General features: G+C 40.1%; 1 protein-coding gene across 1 annotated transcript in view; it reads right to left on the reverse strand.

Annotated features, from left to right (window-relative positions):
* The window catches only part of LOC308065841 (uncharacterized protein), a 64,437-nt gene that overhangs the window by 36,619 nt on the left and 6,422 nt on the right, over window positions 1–21,396 (reverse strand). Inside the window, exon 4 of the mRNA XM_080392362.1 lies at window positions 8,720–20,970. The gene's annotated coding sequence lies outside the window, so the exon portion shown is untranslated. The remainder of the gene's footprint in view (window positions 1–8,719; window positions 20,971–21,396) is intronic.

The following is a 21,396-nucleotide window of genomic DNA, read 5'->3' on the forward strand; positions in this document are numbered from 1 at the left end:
TTTAGATTAGATATGAGGAAAAATTTCTTCACCAAAAGCGTTATTAAACATTGGAACCAGGCTGGCCAGAGAAGTGGTTGAGTCACCATTCCTGGAGGTATTGAAAAGATGCGTAGATGTGTTGCTTAGGGACATGGTTTAGTGGTGGACTTGGCAGTGCTGGGTTGATGGTTGGACTCAATGATCTTAAAGGTCTTTTCCAAACTAAGTGATTCTATGATTCTACGATTCTATGAACACCAGGGAATAATTTTTCACTGTGAAGGTGGCTGAGCACTGACACAGATTGCCTAGAGAGGCTGTGGAATCTCCCTCCTTGGAGACAGTCAAAACCTGACTGGATGTGGTTCTGGGCAACTAGCTGGCCCTGCTTGAGCAGTGGGGTTGGACCAGATGACCTCCAGAGGTCCCTTCCAACCTCATACATTCTGTGATGCTGTGATAAATAGAACGATTATATCCATTAGAATTCAGAAGTATCTAGAAGAGCAGACCTTTTTCTGATCTATTATTTCTCTCCTTGCTGGTATGAGTAGCACCAGGGTTATTTTTTCTGGATGGAAGATTATTCCTCTTATATCTGCTGATAACTGTTCCTGCTTCTCCAGGCTGTGCTTGCGTTTCCTCATACTGATGGTAATATTTCTACTTTTGCGGCTGTGTTTTGCCTCAAATGTGGATAATAAATGACTCATAACATTAATCTGCCTTGTAATTTATTACAGTGCTATGCTGCGCTGGAATATCGGGTGGATAGTTTATACCACATAATGAGACAGCAAAGATACTGAAGCAGCAAAAGTGTAATTTCAAAATGACATGTTTTTGCAAAGTGTATAAACATCAGACAGGTACCAATAATCATAGGTAATGAAATCCTGCAGGTACCTTGTGGAGTCCTCACCAGTGCAATAACACTGCAGCCCACAAAGGGGCACCCAGATGCTGCATTTAAAACCATATTCCTCCAGCGCCTTCTCGTGTGTATTTCCAGACACTTAAACTTCAGAAGTTTCCAGACAAAAGTTTCCTCTCACCATGACACCACTCCCAAGCCTCAGTGAAATCCCAGACTAGAAAAACCCTTTAAAGTCAATGGAGTTCATTTGAAAATACATTTAATTAATCTCTCTTCATTTATCACCGTGAGAACTATGATACACGGGTAATATATGGGTATTGCTTTTTTACAAAACCACTGACACGTTTTAGGCTAATGAAACTGAGGCCAACAACAACATTAAACAACAGCCTCAGAGGAAAACTGCCAAGTGCTTGTTTGGCCAGAATGTTTATCGTAAAAATAACATTACACATGCTCAAATTCTTATCAGTCAAATGTTTCTTGAATTTGCTCCAGTTGTGTTTGGTTATGCCCTTCCCTTTTCTATTAAAGTATATTCATACAGACATTGCAATTTTGCCCCTTTCCATTGCTGGCAGCTCAGATATGATGCAGCTTTTCTGATAACCCCCCTGCATTCCCACTTCTGGTATAGTGCACTTAATGTCTGTATGTCAGTTATTTTTCCAGTAAAATCTATTTAGCATCTGTGACCCAGCGCAGAAATAGAGAAGGGGTGCGGCCAGAGATGATGTCAATGTTATACTCAGCTGATAAGAAACCTGAAATGAAAGGGGTTTATAGCAATCATATGACATTAAAAAGGTCTGCATAATTAATATATGGCTGTGATTTCTGCACAGTATGTTTGCCAAACCACTGCTTTAATGGGCTAATGGTCTCTGAAGAAAGCAGAGCTTTGCTTGCTGTATTGCTGAGAGGCAAAACCAGAAGAAATCAGTAACTCGGCCAACAAAGGTAACTGCCTTACTGAGAAACAACTGACTGGCAGCTATATATGAGCATCCTGGTGAGCCTATGTTCCGGGTGAGGACATTCCACAATTCTAAAGCACATTAAAACCCCCTTCTTGTCTATAATTAACCTTTCACTATTGTGCCTTGTTAATTAAAAAGAAGTATGTAATGATTGGAAAGTGGGCATTAAGGCAATGCCATGGCATCAGCTACTATGACTACAAATTCAGCCTGTTAGTTTTAACTCTGCCATTGTCTTCAAAACAATACCTAATACTGTATTTGCAATGGCAGCAGCTGATAATAAGCATTTGTACAGGTTTACGCCACTTTACAAAACTAGCTATCACGTCACATTTCCAATGCCAATCACTCACTACAGCAAATGGCAACAGCTTTGGCTCAAGCCATCAGGAGTCACTAGAGAAGGGTAGTTGCATGGAAGTAGTGAGATTTAAGAGGTTTTGTTGGGATTTCTGTGTTTCAAACAAACAGCAGTTAGCTATTATCTGAGAAGCACAAAACAAAACTAATCAATTTTATTTCTTTGCTTTCAAAATAAGATTGCTCAAAATAAGTGAGCAATCCATTATATGGACTCCAGCTGCAGATGACGAGTCCACCCATTCTCCCCTGCTTTTGCAGACTGAAGTAACAGAAATGGTAACACTGGATGTGACCAGCAGCTTGCTGGAAATGGCTTTGGCAAAAGGGGGCTATTTGTCACCACCTGAACTTGTATTAAACCATTTAGCATATGCTTGCTTAAAATCTTGCTGCAGAATGAGATATGAAGTGTCATGAGACTCAGCTGTACGATAATAGTATGCAGTCAAGCACATTTGTATCTTGATATGTCTGGTACAACAGAAAGATTTATTATGTCCTATCCATTTACTGCACATTGCAGCCGGAGTTGTAATTGGCCAGGATGGTAAAGGTTTGATTTAAGGCAATGATTCTATCAGCTTGGTTTTTGCTAATAGGGTATAAGTGTTCCATACAGCATTATATCTTCCCGTGTTATGGCCTGTCCTGGGTTAATTGTATGCTGCAGTCTAATCTATTCCTGCCTTTACATCGTTTGCTATGAGAGACTACAGATGCATGTATTTGATCGCTCCCCGTATTTACACAAGAGAATAATATTTCTCAGAGGCTTACCCAAAATATCACCGTTTCCAAATCAATAACAATTGTTAAGAAGATTGCAGATTCCATTTTGACTCTGTTTGATGGATTGCAATGATCAAAGCGAAATATCCTTTGGCATCAGGCTAAGGTCTCTTATTATATACTTGTTATAGTATAATGCAGAAAAATCAAAGAATTAGATGACAAATGAACATTAGTGAAGTGAGTAATTAGAAGTATGGCCAAGTAGTTAAAGGGCTTCATTTTTATTAGAAGTATGGTTTATGTCCAATAGTAGTTAAATTACTTCATTTTAAAATATATATGAAGAACCATATTAGCAGAATGGAGTGTAATGAAAGTAATGAATGCCTAATTCTTTTATGGAAATGAACAATGCCAGTTTCAGACAGAATCCTAATCACATAATTGTGCACAAGGTCTTTAGCTTGTTTGTTTTCCTGAAGTCAGACCTGTGAACAGTTATGGATTATATCCTTAATAGCTTTTGCTTTTTTTCCTGAGAGACAAGATGACACAGTAAGAGCTACATGGAGTCTTCTACCTCTAATACTTTATGGCAGTGACTTGGATTGTCCCCAGGTTGGTAGCAGTCATATATTAATAACATTATTAAGTGGCTTTTTCAATAGGTTTCTCAGTTCATTTTTCTCATGGGCTATAGTGTGTAGGACAGAACTACCATCAGGATTGACATCATCACTGGAAGCATGCAAATTCCTAGAGGCTGATGGCTGAGGCATGCTGTTGGGACAAGATAGCATAAAATTTGGTAACTACAGCAGCTACTAAGAGTCGCCTAACACTCTACTAAGTATAGAAGTAGGATTCTGCAGTTCTAATCTACTGTTGTATTTTTCAAATGCAGGAAAACAAAACAAAAAAAAAACCCAAACCAAATCAGATGTGTTAGAAACTGGTATTTGCAGCCCACTTCTACTGCCTCTGGTCAAAGAATCTCACGCTGATTTCAGGTTGTAACTACAGCCACCTCCTCACTGTTGCAGGAGCTCTGTTTTTCTCTATAATTTGTTGACAGTAGTGGTTAGAACTATGATCAGAAACTAAGTTTAAAAGTAAAAAAAATCCTTTCACGATGACAGTTTCTCATTTGATTTGTGCCAAGCCAACTAGTATCTCAGACTCCTTGTGCAAGGCAATGGCACTCCGTGGTGTGCTCTGGCATCCTATCTTCCAGCTTATGCTCCACAGATCCCTGTTGGCTCAAATATCCAGATTTTCTTGCCACAGGGAGAAAAGCATACAAGTGAGGACAGCACAGAAGTGCTCCCAGATTCCCCCAGTTTAGACCTAGCCACAGAGATGTAGTTTCTCCTTCCTGCAATGAAGGAAAGAGCACTTTTATCTCGCACTGTTGTAAAGCTTGTGAGACATGGATACTTTGGAAGTGGACTCTGATACATTAAAGTTCTCAGAGTTCTAGGAGGTGGTGCTACCAATGCCAAATATAAAGACAATACAATGGGTTTTTTTCGCAGTATAGGTTGTGCTACATGCACAACTTGTTATCATGTTTTCAAGGGCAACGACAACACCCTAGTGTCTTTTGGATTCACAGACTTTCAGGTTTCTCTTGCCACAAGTTTTCATTTCAGCAAAAACATGATCTAGACAAGTTGCCTGCCTAACATATACACCTGAGGTCTCTCCCTTGGCCTTTCTTTCTGCTCACTCTCTCTAAAAGCAAATAGTTGATGCAACAGCTTGAAGCAGTTGCATAGAACATCTTAGTAAAGGAAGAGACATATGTCCCTCTTGCTGTCCCAAGAAAGAAGTGAATGCATAGTTTATTCAGAAAAATAAATGTTGTAATTGACTAAGAGCTGCAAATTTTGGAGGAAACCTAGAATAAACCTTGATGTTCCAGTTGTTTTAAACAGCTTTGTAACAGCTTAGTGCTTTCCTTGACCATCTTTCATTAGGATACTGGCTATTGTGATGTTACAGGCTTTAAAAGAATGTGAGATCTTTTATTCTTTCAATTTTTTGCTCTTCTAACAAAAATCAAAATATAAGGTCCACAGAGCTGTGAGTGAATGAAACATTGAGCCTTTTGTAGCACTAAGAAGCTGCATTTAAAGCTACTTATCTTCAGACACGGATACTTTCAGAAAACATGCCCCTGGCTAGGAGATCTCTTGCAACTCCCATTTTAATTCCTGTCATAGAAAGTAAACTTCCAAAGTTGTTCTGCTGTTGGGGAAAAGTAGAAAGGCTACTGTGTGTTGGAGGGCAAAAGGGTCCAGAGGGAGAGCTAGAGAAAAAAATCATGCTGGTCAAAATCAATGCAAAAGAGTATGTTTCTTTTAATGTGTTTACCAAGCATCATTGTTCTACCATTTTTTGAGTCCTTCTCTGTGAAATACACTTCACAAGGGACTGTTGGAGTGTACACAACAAAATAGACAAGTGCGATTTTAAGGCAGATTGTTTAAAAATAAATGAATAACAAATTTTAAAGGACCTCAATATGATACTCTGGGGAATGTTCCAAGGGAACAAATAGCTTATACGAATCAGGGTATGCAACACTGGCCCTCACAGACTGTCAAATGGAGGCAACGATAACCGTATGCTTTTAATTGCAAGATTATGCTTTTAAGCCTGTGAAGGTTTCCTTTGTTAGGCAATGAACCAAACCACTCCAGTCAACAGGAATTTTTCTAGTGACTGAGGTGACATTTAAATTAGAACTGAAAGTTTGACTACTTACCTCTTCTAATTTGCACCATTAGAAATACCCATTAACATTGAGATATGACAATAGTGTGTAAATTATTAGGTATTCTGTCAAGTAACATGTAAAATTGGCATAAATTATTATTCTGTTTGTGAATTTAGTTGTGTCCAAAGAGAATTCACATGCCAGTCCTTCTACCATAAAGTGGTTTGAACAAATTTTAAAAAATTGTTTGTAATCCCATAACATTAGGATGTTTAAATTTTATTTTCGGATGTCAAAAGGAAAGTTATTTTGCACATTAAACCCTCAGATTTTATTTTGAGCTGCCAATGAGGCTACAATTGTTACCAAGTACAGAAGTAATTATCTCTTAGCTTGCCCTTGCAATTCATACATATGTTGTTGAATAGTCATTGAATAAACTGTTGTGATTTTCAGACTTATAACAATTGGAAGCCTGTATTGATTTTTTTTACAAAGTTTTCGGTCTCAAAAATTTTTCTACAGCTTCTCAAGTTTTAATACATGTATTCCATCTAATATATTCTGAATCTCAGTTTCTAAGCAGCAGGGAATTTAAGTGAAGATTATTTTTGCAGGCCAAATTTAGAAGGATAGATCCTGAGCAGATGTATACAATGTATATAACTGATTGAAATGAAGTTACTTAAACTACAGCACTTAAGGTAGAATTTAAAATAAAACAAAGCAAAATTCCAAATATCCAGAGTTTGCATGTATTACATTAGAAAATAAAGCAGAAGTAGGTCTGGGGGAAAAAAGGGGTCTTTTTTTTTTAGTGTCAAGATTTCAAATTTATGTTCAAAATTTTAAATCAAACCCTGTAGTTACTGCCCATGCCTGCCCTAGTGCTGGGGCAGAAGGTATGGATGTTTCCTCTCTCCAATAACTTTATGTTGGCTCATTTTGATTCATTCGTCACACCTCATAACATGATTCATTGCCTCTTCTGTTTGTGTGATATACTGCTATTTCATCAAGCTTTTGATGCAGCCCATCATTCAACATGTTCCAGGCAGCAGAAGCTTCAGTGTATACACAGGCATTGTTTATAGTGGCTCTGCATCATATTTAATGTTGCAGGTATATTGGTTATCCAGGTAACTCTGTTATCTAAGAGGCATTCATCTTTTTCCTTTCCTTTTCTCTCTTCAAAAACTTAAAAATAGGATTGGCTTTGATGCAGAACATTAGTTTGAGGGATCTGATTTGAAGACCACAAACGAAACCTGTCATCTCCCACCTGCAGCTTCATCAAATGTGAGGTGGTCTAATTTGCTAAGTTTCCTAGAGATGTCAGGAACAGCTGCTACTCATTTACAGCTTATAAAGGGGCTTTAATCAAAGCTACGTGGACTCAGGGCTGGCACCAATGGCAGGAAAAGACTGAAATTGCTAGGTCCTTATTTATTAGTGTTAGGTTAATAGGTTTCTGAAAAATAATATCTGGCTGCTGTTGTTGGAAAGGTTGGCAGGATTAGATATAAGTATGGTAAGGGCTGTACAATAAATATTTGGTCTAGAAGGAAAGTCAACAAAGATGTAGCTTCTAAAAGATAAATGCTGCAATGGTAAATGTCAAATATGGGGACAATGCTAAGAAAGAGATTTAATATCCGATGTCTGTAGGAGAAGAGCCAGATAACGAAAATATTGAGATTATGCGCAAGATTTTTTTCTTCATGTGGTAATTTAAGAGGAAAGGAAAGAATCAAGAATGTTCATACAAAGAAAGTTTAAAATCTGAAAGAACTGCAAGTTTGTTCAGCAACAGAAAGTTTCTCATGAGCCTTAATAAGAAGCAGTGTCTCTGAGATGGCTCTGAAGGCTGAATAGAAGAAATAGCTCTCATGAAAAATTTAGTCTTTCCTTTCCTTGGAAAATTTCACCACAAATTGCTATTTCTGGTTTTATGTCTCCAGTTAATCTATTTTCAATGGAAAATATCAGCTTGCTAGCTAAATGACTGTTTGAATCAGAAAGATCAGACTTCGCTCATCTGGCAAAAACAATGAAAAATTTTAAGGTAAGTCCACACAAAGATACAGCTCTTACTGTTTGGCAACTGCCGAAGCTTGCATGTGAAGGGCACGTAGAGTGACATATGTCAGCATCTCACAACTCGGCAATTAGCTGTAGGCAAAAATGGTGATATGAGGCTGAGGGCAAGCTGCACTATGAAGGTAAAAGCTTGTGTCTAAAGTCTTACATGAGGTGCAGTTTTTTTTTTTTAAAAAAGGGAAGCTTGTCTAAGTCAGCCATAATCTAATTATGATTGAACTAATAGTTAGATACAGGGCACTTTTATTATCAAAAAAAGAGGCATGATGTGTCTGGCTGGCTGCTTGTAAGGAGGTAATGGATTATTTACATGGGTGACTGCAGTGGCCAGGGGATCACAGGCTAATCATAACAGGATGACTGTGTGCCAACAAAATGTTAATGAGCAGCTATTCTCATAATCAGTAGTCTGACTTGCAGCAGTCATGGAGAGGGCACCGTGTAACAGCACATGCGGATGGGACATATCCAGGTCTGGCAGAGTAGGTTATTTGCCTGAATACAGGAACTGAAGATACAACATTGATAGAACTGAACCATGAGTGTGTGCTAGTTACATGGATAAAATAATTTACCAACTTAGAAACATCTAAGATCTTTTTTGTGTATCCTGCCAGTGATGGAATGTAGTCAGTGAGTAGGGATCTGGTTAAATGTATGTGGAAAAGGGGACATGACTCAACAACTTTGATCCTGAGATGCTGCTGTATAATTTAAACTCACTTTACACTATTTGTTAACTATTGCTTTGCTACCTGCTACTTACTATTGCAATTAATAATATAAGAATATAAGTGATGAATCCAGGACTGAAATATTTCCAAAAACCTTGATGATGGGGCTAAACAAACTCTGGAGGACTGAAAATATGGAAACATTGTATGGGTTGAATGCTAGGACAGGCAAGAATGCAAAAGAGAAAGACCACAGAAAACTAGAAAAGGAGCCTTTACTTACTACTGTAGGATATGAACTTTTCCATGGTCCCATGGTATCTGCAGACTGAGCACTTTTTTCCAGGTCACCCTCAGAACATACATGGTCACATTTCCTAAAATAGAAGAAGTATGAATAAAATATAAAACCATCTTTTTAGCCATTTCTTGTGTGGATAAGTCTTTTCCCTTCTAGTGAAAGTGTTCTCACCACTAACTTGAAGAAGTCAAGTCTTTCCTTTGCTGTATTTCAGTCATCTTATCATAACTGTTGATGTTATTCTGGCTAAACTCCAAGAATGCCCTGTTCACGTGCTACAATATCTGCTGACAGTCTGGCCTTCTCCATTATATTTCAAGTATTTTTTCTTTAGTCTATTTTTAAAGACTACTTCCTGCTTTTTGCTTTCTTCTCCCCCCCAGTTTTCTTCCCAAGCACCTTCAACATCTGCTTTACTTATCTGCTTTTTCACTGTCAGCACTGGACCTCCACAGACTCCTATCCAAAGACTCCTTGAGTGTAGCTCAAAACAGCACTGTACTCTTATAAATAGACCTCTGTCATCTGTTTTCTGTCATACGAGCAGGAGAAGCTGGGGAATAAAGTGCACTTTAGACCTGGAATCTGCACATCTCAAAGGCCCAGTTCATCATACAATGTTTTATACTGAAAATGGAAAGACTTGCCAAATTTAACTTCTAACATTTGGATGAGAATACAGTCCCATGTCCTCAAAATTCTGAAAGGTCTATTTTTTTAATTTGAGAGTAAAATGTTCTAGAAACTTCATATTTTGAAAACGGATGTTAAGCAAAGTTAGCAGTAACAAAACTGTCCCATAAAGGAGTTTCTCAGCACTGCACAGCCTGCAAAAGATTTTAGATTCCTGAATCTGTTGCATCAAAAATAATTTATAAGATTAGCCTCATGCCTTAGAGTTTTCAGTATTACCTATGGCAGGGTTCCTTTCTGGGAGGTGAGGTTGTGGGATGTAAATTAGAGATGCTTACCCTAATCTGTCATAGAGATCAGTCTTATTTCCATAGACCCCAAAAGATGAGCCCTTCTTTTTGCTCCATTCTTGTTTCATGTACAATAGAGAGCCAAACCTGCTCCTTTTGGCACTAAATAGTTTTATTTGAATGGTACCTGTGTCTATGGACTTTTCTGAGTATGTCTTAGCTGATATAAGAGCCTCAGAATAATGCTCTGTTCACCACGGAGTTTAAACAATCTGTTCTCTCAGAGTCAGATAACATCATTATTTACCTTTTAGAGTCTCTGTTCAGGGCTAAATATATCCAACCAGCCAGGCCACCGCAAAGACTGAATCTGGCAAAAAACATTAAAGCTGTCCAGGTACTGAAAGCTTTGTGCAGACCTGCCCCAGTAAATGGATTAAACGAAAGGCAGGCAGGTTTTTTCCTAAACTTGCTCTCACAGCAAACAGGAAAATATAACAGAGCAGGCCAAGTACCGACTGTTCTCTTTGTCCATGCACTGGTCGAATTTCCTTATTTCATTTGGGGTCAGCGCAGTGATTTTATGAGTCAGACTTGTTTTGTCAGAGTGCAGTTGACAGGATTAACTTCTCTGAATTATCCATTGCTTCCAATCTTACATAATGACATTTAAATTTGTGTTACATTATATTAACAGTAAAACTGTCAGTAAGCAATTTGCTATTTATTTTAATATTTTTTGTTCATGGTGCGGAGACATTCTGCACATACTTTAAAACCTGGTAGTATCAATATGGTGCTGCTAGAGAAAGGATGCACGACTAATATTTTGCTGTACATTTTGGCTGGATTAGTAGTTGAGGGCCCATTTGCTGCCTACCTCTAGCCTGAGGCTTTGCGCTCCAGCCCTATCTCACCATATCATCTTCATATATCCACACCTCACAGGTTTGCTGCATCTGTATTCTCCTGCCCCCAAAACAGATATGGCAATGCTTATCTCCTTTGCTGGGACATTGTGACATATGACCAACTAATATTGTAAGTATCACAGAAGCAGTATTCTCTTTCAAAACTTGATACTTCTCTAAAAGCCTTTTATTTGTCAGCAAGGAAGGTGTCGTCTTAACTTTCTTGGTCTCCTCTCCCTGCTCTTTCCCTGTCCTGCTATGAATGTGCATCATGCACAGGCACTGAAGAGCTCATTGGTAGACAGGAACAACTCCACTGTTTTTCAATGTTAAAATCTACGTGTGTGTGTGTGTGTGTGTGTGTGGCGGGATCACTGGATAACTCAGGTTGGAAGGGGGCACTGGAAGTCACCCCTGTGCGAGGGTGCTGAGCGCACCCTTAGGCCTGGAGGAGGTCAGGCCTGGGGAAGGGGCTGGGGGCAGCGCAGAGGCACCCTGCGGCGGGCAGCCCATCCCCCAGGCTATGGGGAGAAGCATCGGCAGCTATCCAGCCCAGGGGGCTGCTTTCAGCTGAGGCTCTTGCCTTTGGCCCCCGCCTGAGCTACAGCCCAGGCCCCGCTGCACTGCCCCGTGTCTGTGACTGGGAACCGGCTGTGGCTCTGTGCCCCTGCCCACGAGCTGACATCCCGGCTCAGCTCACCCCGTCTACATCCCCAGGGATGTGCCCAGTGCTTGGGGCTGCCCCGACTGTCCCCCTGCCTGCCTTGCTCCTGGCTAGGGGCGATGTCCCTGGCTGCTAGGTCCTTCCTTGTGTCCCAGCAAGCTCCTTCCACCCTCAGCCCCTCAAAGCTGGGCCAGCTATGAGATCAGATGAGGTTGTTCAGAGCTTCAGCTTCTGAGGTCTTGAAAACCTCCAAGGATGGAGACCTGTCGTGGCTTAACACCAGCCAGCAACCAAGTACCACACAGCCACTTACTCACTCCCCCTCACCCAGGGGGATGGGGAAGAGAAACGGAAAGGAATGTAAAAATCAAGGGTTGAGATAAGAACAATTTAATAGGTAAATCAAAAGCCACGCATACAAGCAAAGCAAAGCAAGGAATTCATTCACCGCTTTCCATGGGCAGGCAGGTGCTCAGCCATCCCCAGGAGAGCAGGGCTCCATCACGCGTAATGGTTACTCAGGGAGACAAACGGCCTAATGCCAAATGTCCCCCCCTTCCTTCTTCTTCCCCCAGTTTATATACTCAGCATGATGTCATATGGTATGGAATACCTCTTTGGCCAGTTCGGGTCAGCTGTCCTGGCTGTGTCCCATCCCAATTTCCCGTGCCCCTCCAGCCGTCTCGCTGGCAGGGCCCAAGAAACTGGAAGGTCCTTGATTTACTATAAACATCACCCAGCAACAACTGAAACATCAGTGTGCTATCAACACTGTTCTCACACCAAATCCAAAACACAGTGCTGCACCAGCTGCTAAGAAAATTAACTCTGTCCCAGCTGAAACCAGGACAAGACTGTACAACTTCTCTGGGCAATCTGTAGCACTGTTTGAATGTCTTCACATAGAAAAAGTTTCTGTACACCTCTTGTTTCAATGTATGTCTGTTGTGAAGAGGGTGATTCCATCTTCACGCTAAATGCGTTGTAGGTATGGGAGGGCTGAAGCAGTCTCCAGGCTGAACAAGCCCCATCCCTCAGCATGTCCTCACAGGGCAGTTGCTCCAGCCATCTCATTGTCCCATTGCTGAACTTGCTCCAGTTTGTTAATGTATTTCTTGATTTGGGGATCCCAACTGGATGCAGTATCTAGATAGGGTCTAATGAGTGGAGAATAATCACTTTCCTTGCTCTACTGCCATGCTCCTGCTCACACAGTCCAAGCTCTTGGCCTTCTCTGATGTCAGAGTGCACCAGTGTCTCATGTGCAGCTTGCTTCCAATACCCCCAGGGTCTTCTCCACAGAGCTGCTTCTAGCCAAGCAGTCTCTAGCTGGCAGCACTGCAAGCAGTTCTTCCTTCTTAGGTGCCTGTCCAGGTCCCTCCAAATGGCAGCCCTGTGCACAAGCATGCCTGCTGATGTCCCACCAGTCCCTGCAATTTGACATCATCTGCAGACTTGCTGAGAGTGCACTCCGTTGCCTTCTTCAGGTTGCTAATAAAGATGTTAAATAGCGTTTGTCTTAGGTTAGACACTTGTAGTACCCTGCTTCTTACCAGCATCCAGATAGAGAAAGAACCATTATCCATTTTCCTCTGAGCCCTATAATTTTTGACCCACATCATCCTATCTTGAATACAAGTACACTGCAGAAGATGGTGGCAAAAGCCTTGCTAAAGTCCGGCTTAATGATATGTACTGCTGTCCCCTCGTCCACAGATCTGGTTATTTCATTGTAGAAGGCAATCAGGTTCCCCAGGCATGTTTTACCTTGGTAAATTCATGTTGTTCCTAATGAGCTTCTTTGCCTCCATGTGTCCAGAAACATGTTCCAAGAGAACTCACTCCATGAACACCACAAAGGCCCTCTCAGTCCTCAAGACTTGTAGTTACTGCAGCTTAATGAGTTAAAGACTGCTGCTTGCTGTTCAAACCCATCTCAGGAAAAAAATAAAATAAGGCCTCACTTATTTCGCACAGCTCCTAGGCATGCAATAATCATTATTTAACCAAGAAAAAATAGCAGACCACAGAATCATAGTCCTGGTCTTTTTCTCCATGACACTTCAACATCTTAGCTACAAATGTGAAAGTAGAAATTACTCAATCATTTTGAGATCTACCTTGCTTCTGTTCAGAATGTCAAAATTCATTGTTGAATATTAAAGCAGAGGTCTTGTAAAACTTGTAGTTTCTGCACAGGCACATAGAAATAAATATCTGAAGATCTAAGGAAGGATTTTAGTGATGAAAGATCATGCAAAGATCTTGTGAAATCTTCCAGCATTTCACATAGTAGGAGGCTAGAAATAGTAATTTGAAAATCTGGAAAGAAAAAACCCAAAAAAACCCCAACTCCCACAGTCTCATTATCTTTTGATGTTTACTGGGAAAAGCAAAACTTTATCAAACCATTTACTCTATATTACTGGTAGAAAACTACCACCCCCCACAATAAGGAGTCTCTGTTGCTGTTTAACAGAGAACTTCTAAGCATTTATTGCCTGATCCAACTCTCACTGACGTCCCTGAGGAAATTCCTATTAGTGAGCAGGATCATTCATATTTCTTTTTTTAACAGATTAGTGAGTGTTTACATGAAGACCCTGTAGGCACCAATTAATCTGTATTCATATAGCAAACACAGAGCTTAAAAGTCCCTGACACTCCTGTTGATAATTCAGAAATTTTCCTTGGCAAGCAACAGGACTAAGAGCATCCATTTTTTTTTTCAGATTTTAAACTTTGAGTGTTTATTTGTTTAAATGTTGTTTTTGACTCATATGATGCTAAATACAAACTAAATATAAACCAAATACAATGTAGTTTTAAGGTTGTACATAGAAATCCCAGAGCTTCTGGTCCTGCTGACAGCTTTGCTGAGAACCTTCAGAAAGGAATTTAGCAGGATTGTTCAACTTCACAGTTACAGTTACAGATCATGTGGGCAGAAAGCAAACAGCCAAGAATTATATGAGTGATGTGCTGCTGCTACTTCTCAGGAAATGCTGAGCAGCAACAGAGCCAGATAAAGAAGAAAATCACAAAATAAAAGTGGCCAAAACTTAATTGCTGCACCTACATACCGTCTGAAGAGAAGCCTCTGGACTTTTCTTTCCTAGCTCCTTGCCCATCCATACAGTTGGCAAACCTATAGACTGCCTACTCTACATGGAGGAATACATCAACATGTTAAGAGCTGTGTGTTTTGTATACTTCAGAGAAAGTGTCTGGTTTTTTTATAAAGCTCAATTTGCGAGATCATTGTCTGCACGGTACATGGTTTTGGTCTTGAAACCAGCCTAGGGGTTGTCTTTAGGACAGTGCAGAACACGGTGCACCTCTCTGCAACCCCGATGTTAAGGGAAGGTAGACGGCTGGAGATCATTCATATTATTTTACTCAAGGACCTTAAGAGAAGAGACAGGAGTCTTCCTTTCACACAGCACCTAAACCAGATGGAAAATGGCTTACATATATATACATACATATATAAAAATAATAATAATAATAAAAAATTATGTTGAGGAGATTTCTTCCCACGAGGTGAGAATTTAAATTATTGTTGAGAAAGCTGCCAAGGGGAGACAAAGCTTTACCCCATCAGTTTTTTCTATTTGTGCCTTTTATCTGTGCTTAGTAAATCTAATCCTACTGACTGACCCTTATGTACGTGTTACTGAACTGAGAACCTTCTGGTCTATAGTGTGTCTGTACCATGTTCCTTTATGTTTAATATAGATTTTCAAAGGAAATGCAAATGTTACAACAACAGAGACTATTATTGTTAACTCCTGCTAACCTTAGCCTGCCTTGGCAAGCCCACCCTGCGGGTGGCAGAGTGCCGGTGCAGAATGCGGTGGCTCATCAGCTGAGCCTTAATGATCCAGGTAAGTGGTGACTGAAAAATGAGAATAGGGTAGAGAAAACCTCATCAGATGAGAGTAGAAACCAGCTACAAGTAGTAATATTATGGTGGAAGGACCGCCACATGAGAGGACAGTATGAGAGCATGGCTTGTTTAGCATAGTAAAGAGAAAGCTGAGAGGAGTTTTGATTTGTTTCCTAAAAATACACAGGCAGAATGAGCGAAGTGAGAAAAGGAGTATAAATATCATCAAGGGAGAAGAGCTGCACATTCTAACCAATTCCAGTACGGGATAAACATATACACTGTTCAAGAATAAATTCAAGGTAATATTTATTAAAATTTTAATGGCAAAGCCTTAAAACTGCAGAATGGGCTAAAACAATCCTCAGTCTTAATAAGACAGAGCTTGTGGATGGTCTGATTGACAGGAACAAAGGACTATATAATCCAAAATGTTCCTTTAGTCCCTCTAGGTATCACCTATTGAGCTTTGATAGAGGGGGAAAGTCAGACACGCAAAATGACTAAATAAACTTGTCATTGTAGGTCATGGTGAAACGTGAATGAAACGTAAATGAAACCTTTTCACCTGTTTACTTTAAATTTCCACCAGAACCATTTCTCAGGAAACAAAAGCTCTGTTTCTGGGTTTACCTGGAAGACCTTAAATCATCAAAGAAGCAAAGAATAAGATTTAAAAGTCCATTTAGGTGTTGTGGTATTTCCATCATTAGTATGCTGGAGTTGGGTCACTGTTAATGAAGCAGGAGCCACGGGGTTCCTGGGCAGCAATTCTGAGTCCGTCAGGGAAGACATTTTTAAACAAAAGGCTACCTCAGGAATCCAGAAGGTCAAAGCATGCTGGAAGATCTTTTGTGAGTCACCTGGTCACTTCCAAGTGCCCCAGAAATGTCTGATATCTTTGTGGTTATATTGGATCTGGCTGGGATGGAGATAACTTTCCCCATAGCAGCCCTGAAAATGCTGTACTTTGGATTTGTAGCTAGAACAATGTTCCTAGCACACCAATGTTACGCCTTTAATGAGCCACAAATGCAAATTGTGCTAGACCACCTGCAGGTAGTCCATATTTATCGTTGATATCTGCTATCTACATTTTTTTTGCATTGGGTCATGCATTAAGAATGTCAGATGCAGCAGGCAGCCCAGAGCTGGTGGTGCCTCTTTTACCAGGACTGTAATGACTCGCCTGCTCAGCCTGGGTGTTTGGGCTCCAGCTCAATTTCCCTGGTTTATGCAGGTGTCTTACATCTGAATGTCCTGCACCCTTAGCAGGGGCTCTCCAAGATGAATAACTGAATATTCATTAGGCCAGAGTGTGTGTAACCATAATGTAATGTTTAGAAGGTCACTGTGTCAGGGGACAAGCCTATTTTTGAGCCAGTGCTACAGGCTGTGATTGTCTGCAATAAGTAGAAGCTCCCACAACTGTTCCTTTTCTTAGACCCTTAGAAGAAGGCAGTGTCTCACACACATCAGCACAGCTTTTATAACCACCCTGTGCATGTTCTTAGCCTAGAGAAAATGTGAGGCAATTGGAATTAAAGAGGGTTTACATTTTCCATTAGCGCATAACTGGGAAGAAAATACCTTCTATCTACAGCAGAGTAGAAGCACAGGAGGAGAAGCATAGCATCAGAAGAGTGTATATCATGGGTCAGAAGATACAGTGCCATTTGTTCAAGTGTTTACACTATAAGTCACTTGTATTACCACAGTAATTTAGCCTGGTTAACAGAAAAGTGCAGGGAAAATTCCTTGGAGCTGCTAGAACTTTGGTCAAAAACATAGAACTACTTTAGATTCCAGATGTTATGAATTGTGTATGTCTCTGTAGAAATAAAATGATCCCTTAAAAACTTAAAGTAACTATTGATATATTTTATCCATATTAAAATTTATGTAATCTAAAATACTTAATTATTGGTATAAAAGGTGGTAGGTAGTTGTGATTTCAAGCCACAGTCTTTGGTTGAAGCTGTCAGGCACTCTCGTGGGGTTTTTTGTCTGGCACAAATCTTTTCAACCTGTACGTGATAATTATTAGGATTTCTCACATAAGTGGGATAAAAACTGGGCTTAGTTCAAGCTTCAGAAGCCTCAGGCACTGTCTTTCATTTGCCAGCTTCTAGCTATTATGTATTAGAAATATATGAAGGGCTCTGGGAGTCAGGTGTACTTGGATTTATTTCACTCGAGTCTAATGCATCTTTACAGAGGGCATTAAAGTTGGAAGAGGTCAGGAAATACGGAGTGATAATGCATTTTGTACCAGATCACTGATACTGACAGGCCTGTTTCCCATTGTGCTATTAATTATATGTTAAGGTAGGAAGGGCTCTTCTCAAATAGGCACTGCTTCAAGTATACACTAATGAAAGAAGAAAATATATCACAGCCTACATGATATACATGAAGCCTATTGCTTGACATGGCTCCCATGTGCAGTCAGGTCAATCCCTAGGAATTCATCATTTTTCTCCTTTTTTCTGAGAAGGAGTTTCTTGTCCTGGTTGTTTATGTATGGGAGGAATGGACTTTCCATGCCAGGTTGCTGCAAGGTGCCGTTTTCACAGCCTTTAAGGAAAAGCTCTCCAGGCAAGGGGCTACAACAAAGGAGAGAGATCCTTACTATGCCCTTCCACTACAGCTTAAATTACAGGAACAGAGAAATGTCTGAACGGACATCAGTGTCACAGGTGCCAGTTGTCTGATTTATTCCCTCTCAGAGGAATGTGCTGGCGCCTGAGCGAATAGTAACACCTTGCCAGCTGGCCAGGAGGTGACATCAGCTGTCCTTTCAAGCCAGATGAATTGCACAGTGTGCGTAGCTGCCTGCCAAAGGACAGACTTTCCAGGAGAAGGAGAGGGAAAGAGCACTTCATGTTTTTCTGACAGTAGTTTTTACTTAATATTTGTTTACAGAATTAACTTTATCGGACCCGCTTATCACCAAAGGCATCTTTCTGACACCGCAGTAAGTTACTTGGATTGCACTCCATAAAACACAGCAATTCACATATGAATTTACATGCTCTCTGATGTTGCTGAGCAGAGTATATTTTTCTCAGTGTGGTCATAACACTGTATGGGCAATATGATCTTACTTAATCTCCTTTTTCATAACCCTAGATCACTCAGCCAAAATAAATATCCCTACCTTTAGGCAACTAAATTAAATAGCTAGGTTTTAAAGCCTATGTAAATGGTTGCGCACTCATAACTCTCATTGATAGTCATCCACTTGTGAACGTATGCAAAAAGGCCTCAGCTGGCTTTAGGGGACAGAGATCTGTTAAAACCATCACAGTTCACATGTCAGTACCAGCCAAGATGCTGGCAATGCTGGTGTACTGGTTCTTAATGTTTCTATAAAAGAATCCCAATTAGGGTTGGGACTTCACTCTACAACAGTTTGAGAATCCTATGCAATTGAATCATAAAATGAGTATGAGTATTCCTAATTTGTTTGCAGAGTGCAAAAGCGTGCTCCAGTGTGTAAGTAAAGGAATTGTAAGAGCGATATTTGGCTGAGGTTGAATCAAGCTGAATCACTAGGAAAGGATAAATATTGGGTGAAATTATTGCACAAGGTTTGTAAGACTGCCAAGTTGGAAATATAGCAATGGAATTCTGATATTGTAAGTAGTTACAATGTTTTAGAAGAGCCTGGGAAGTGTTAATATAATTGCATCTATTTATCCCTAGAATATGCACCTCTTTTTCAGAAATTAATTAGCAGTGGGTTTGGTGTTTGGTTTTTTTTTCATGTTTATAGTCTTTGTTATCTCCTCAGATTTTCAGTTCATTCTGTCCACAGAACCTATGTAGTTTGGCGTAGAGTCTTTTACAATGCTGATCACATTGCTTGAATATAAGAAACACCTGTCTGTGTTTTTGTAATGATATACATGTCCACAAATATGAATGCTCATTGCTCATTTTCTTCACACCTCATGCCTTTTAATGCTCATATTTAATACATTTCAGGCGAGTGACTTAAAAGCCGGATTAAAGGCAGTGAATGGGTGTTTCTGGTTCATTTGTGTTTATCTGGTACATTCTAGGTAATGTACCTGGATTCCCCAGGGAGAGAGGAGTTTGTTTTCCATCCTTTCTAAAGCATGGCTTCATACAGCTGATACCCACAGAATCACAGAATGGTTTGGGTTGGAAGGGATCTGTAATGGCCATGTAGCCCAGCCCAACCCTCCCCTGCAATGAGCAGGGACATCTTCACCTAGATCAGGTATCTAGGAATAAAACTAGTGTGATGGCTGGACAGTATTTTAAGCTGTGTACTCTAAGTCTTCAGTAAGTCCTGTCCTAGGAAATTTGGATCTTCTCTTTTTATGGCAGAGTAGCAAAAGGACTTGCTGGATTTTGTCTCTGATGTCTATGTCTTAGGTAAAAGAGGAAATGAAGCTGTGGTTTACTGTTAGAGCCATGTCGCTGAAGAGGAAATAGTCCTGTCATACACGTGGTGTGACTTAGAATGTCTAAATGAGGTCTTACTTCTGCAGTTATAGTGGTTTAAGTTTTTTGTCTAAGATTCATTTTTACTGTCTCCTTCCTGAGAATACCAGTTCTGCGCCTGAGCCAAGCCAATGGCCTGTCAGTGCATTCCCAGTTCAAAGTCATCTGTCTTAGTCTGAGTCACCACCAAAGGATTTTGTGCAGAAGCTATACGTTCGAATTCCCAAAGGAATTTGACCAATACTAGTGAGCACACTTTGCACTGATTATGTAGCTGTCAATTACATTGCTGTTCTGTGCGCTGAGATTACTTGGACTGTATTCTTTATTACAACCAAAACAAATCCACTGAAGTGGATTGTTTTTTTCTCTACTGAACAAATGAATATTGAACATGCATAAGTAACCTTAAGCACTGAATCTTTTTGCTCAGTTTTGTCGGCAACATAGCCAGTAAATGTCCAAAGTTCAAAGCTGTCAACAAAGGTACAGCTATAATTCTGCTTTGTGAGGTGAGGATTGTGACACTGTATAAACTTGGCTTTATGAATTATGAGATGCAATACTCATTCTGTGTATATTATAGGACTGCATGACATTAACAGCCATGGTCTCCATGACAATACCAGCAGAAGATGTTGGATGAAAAAAATGGCTACGAAGAGCATGATTTAAATAAATATCACAATACTTCCAAGTCTTGTTTATTTAGCAGAAGTTCTGGATACCCTGGAAGTAACCAAACTATTATTTTCCTTCTTTATCTAAATAGACAGGCAGTATTCTCAGACAGAGATGACTTTTTGCTACCAGTATGTAAAAGCCAAGGCTAATTAAACACTCATGGGTGATGGGTTGCATCCAACCAAGTGAATTTAGTGAATCCTGGACTCCCTTTATGAAAAATTTGCACTCCAAAACGTAATGTCTCTGGTCATCAGCAACCGGCTATATCCCACCATCAAAGTTTCTGGGTTTCCCTTTTGACTGCAAGGACAGCCTCAGGTGACCAGGACATACACATAGAGACATACTATAAAGGTAGGTGACAGGCATGTTGGCCATTCCGGCAGGCACAGGCCTGGCTGGGCAGCCCATCTCTGGAAGCTGTGTGCTTGCATTTGCAGGGTGCTTGTCACACCACTAATAAAGTGGATCTTGACTGGGCTCATATTTGTGTTACCAGGTGGACATGGGAGTTTTAAGTATGCTGGGACTTTGTATGGAGTTAATTAGCATCATTGCTATACTAACAAGAAATAGCAATCATTTCACAGTGGGCTCATTTCTCAGAGAACTTCTTTGTCTTTAAATTTCAGTTCTTCCTTCTGGATCAAGTCTTCATTTTCGCTTTCAGGACCATAGGTTCTCTGAAAAACAAAATGTAATGTTATCAACATTATTCTCACACCACATCCAAACCACAGCACCGCACCAGTTACTAAGAAAAAATTTAACTCTACCCCAGCTGAAACCAGACCACCTCTGTAACAAAAAAACAATCTAACCCCAAATATATCCATGCCGAATGGTCAGTGAAGGCAGGACCATACAGTTCAAGATAAAGAAGTTTGAAAGGAGCCACTCAGATTATTTTAGGCTAACCACAGATGTTTACACTTTAATAAATAAAATGCCTAATTCTAGCCTTAGATTTATTTTTATCTGTATGGACTGGTCACTGGGAGCGTGTTCTGTTACTGCCACTCCCTCAGTCACCTCACCAGTTTGCCAAATGATGCCATTGTAATTTTGGGGCAATTTAAAATTATTATTATTAACTTAGTATCTGAGCT

The sequence above is a fragment of the Falco punctatus genome, assembly GCF_963210335.1.
Source record: "Falco punctatus genome assembly, chromosome: 6".
NCBI lineage: Eukaryota > Metazoa > Chordata > Aves > Falconiformes > Falconidae > Falco > Falco punctatus.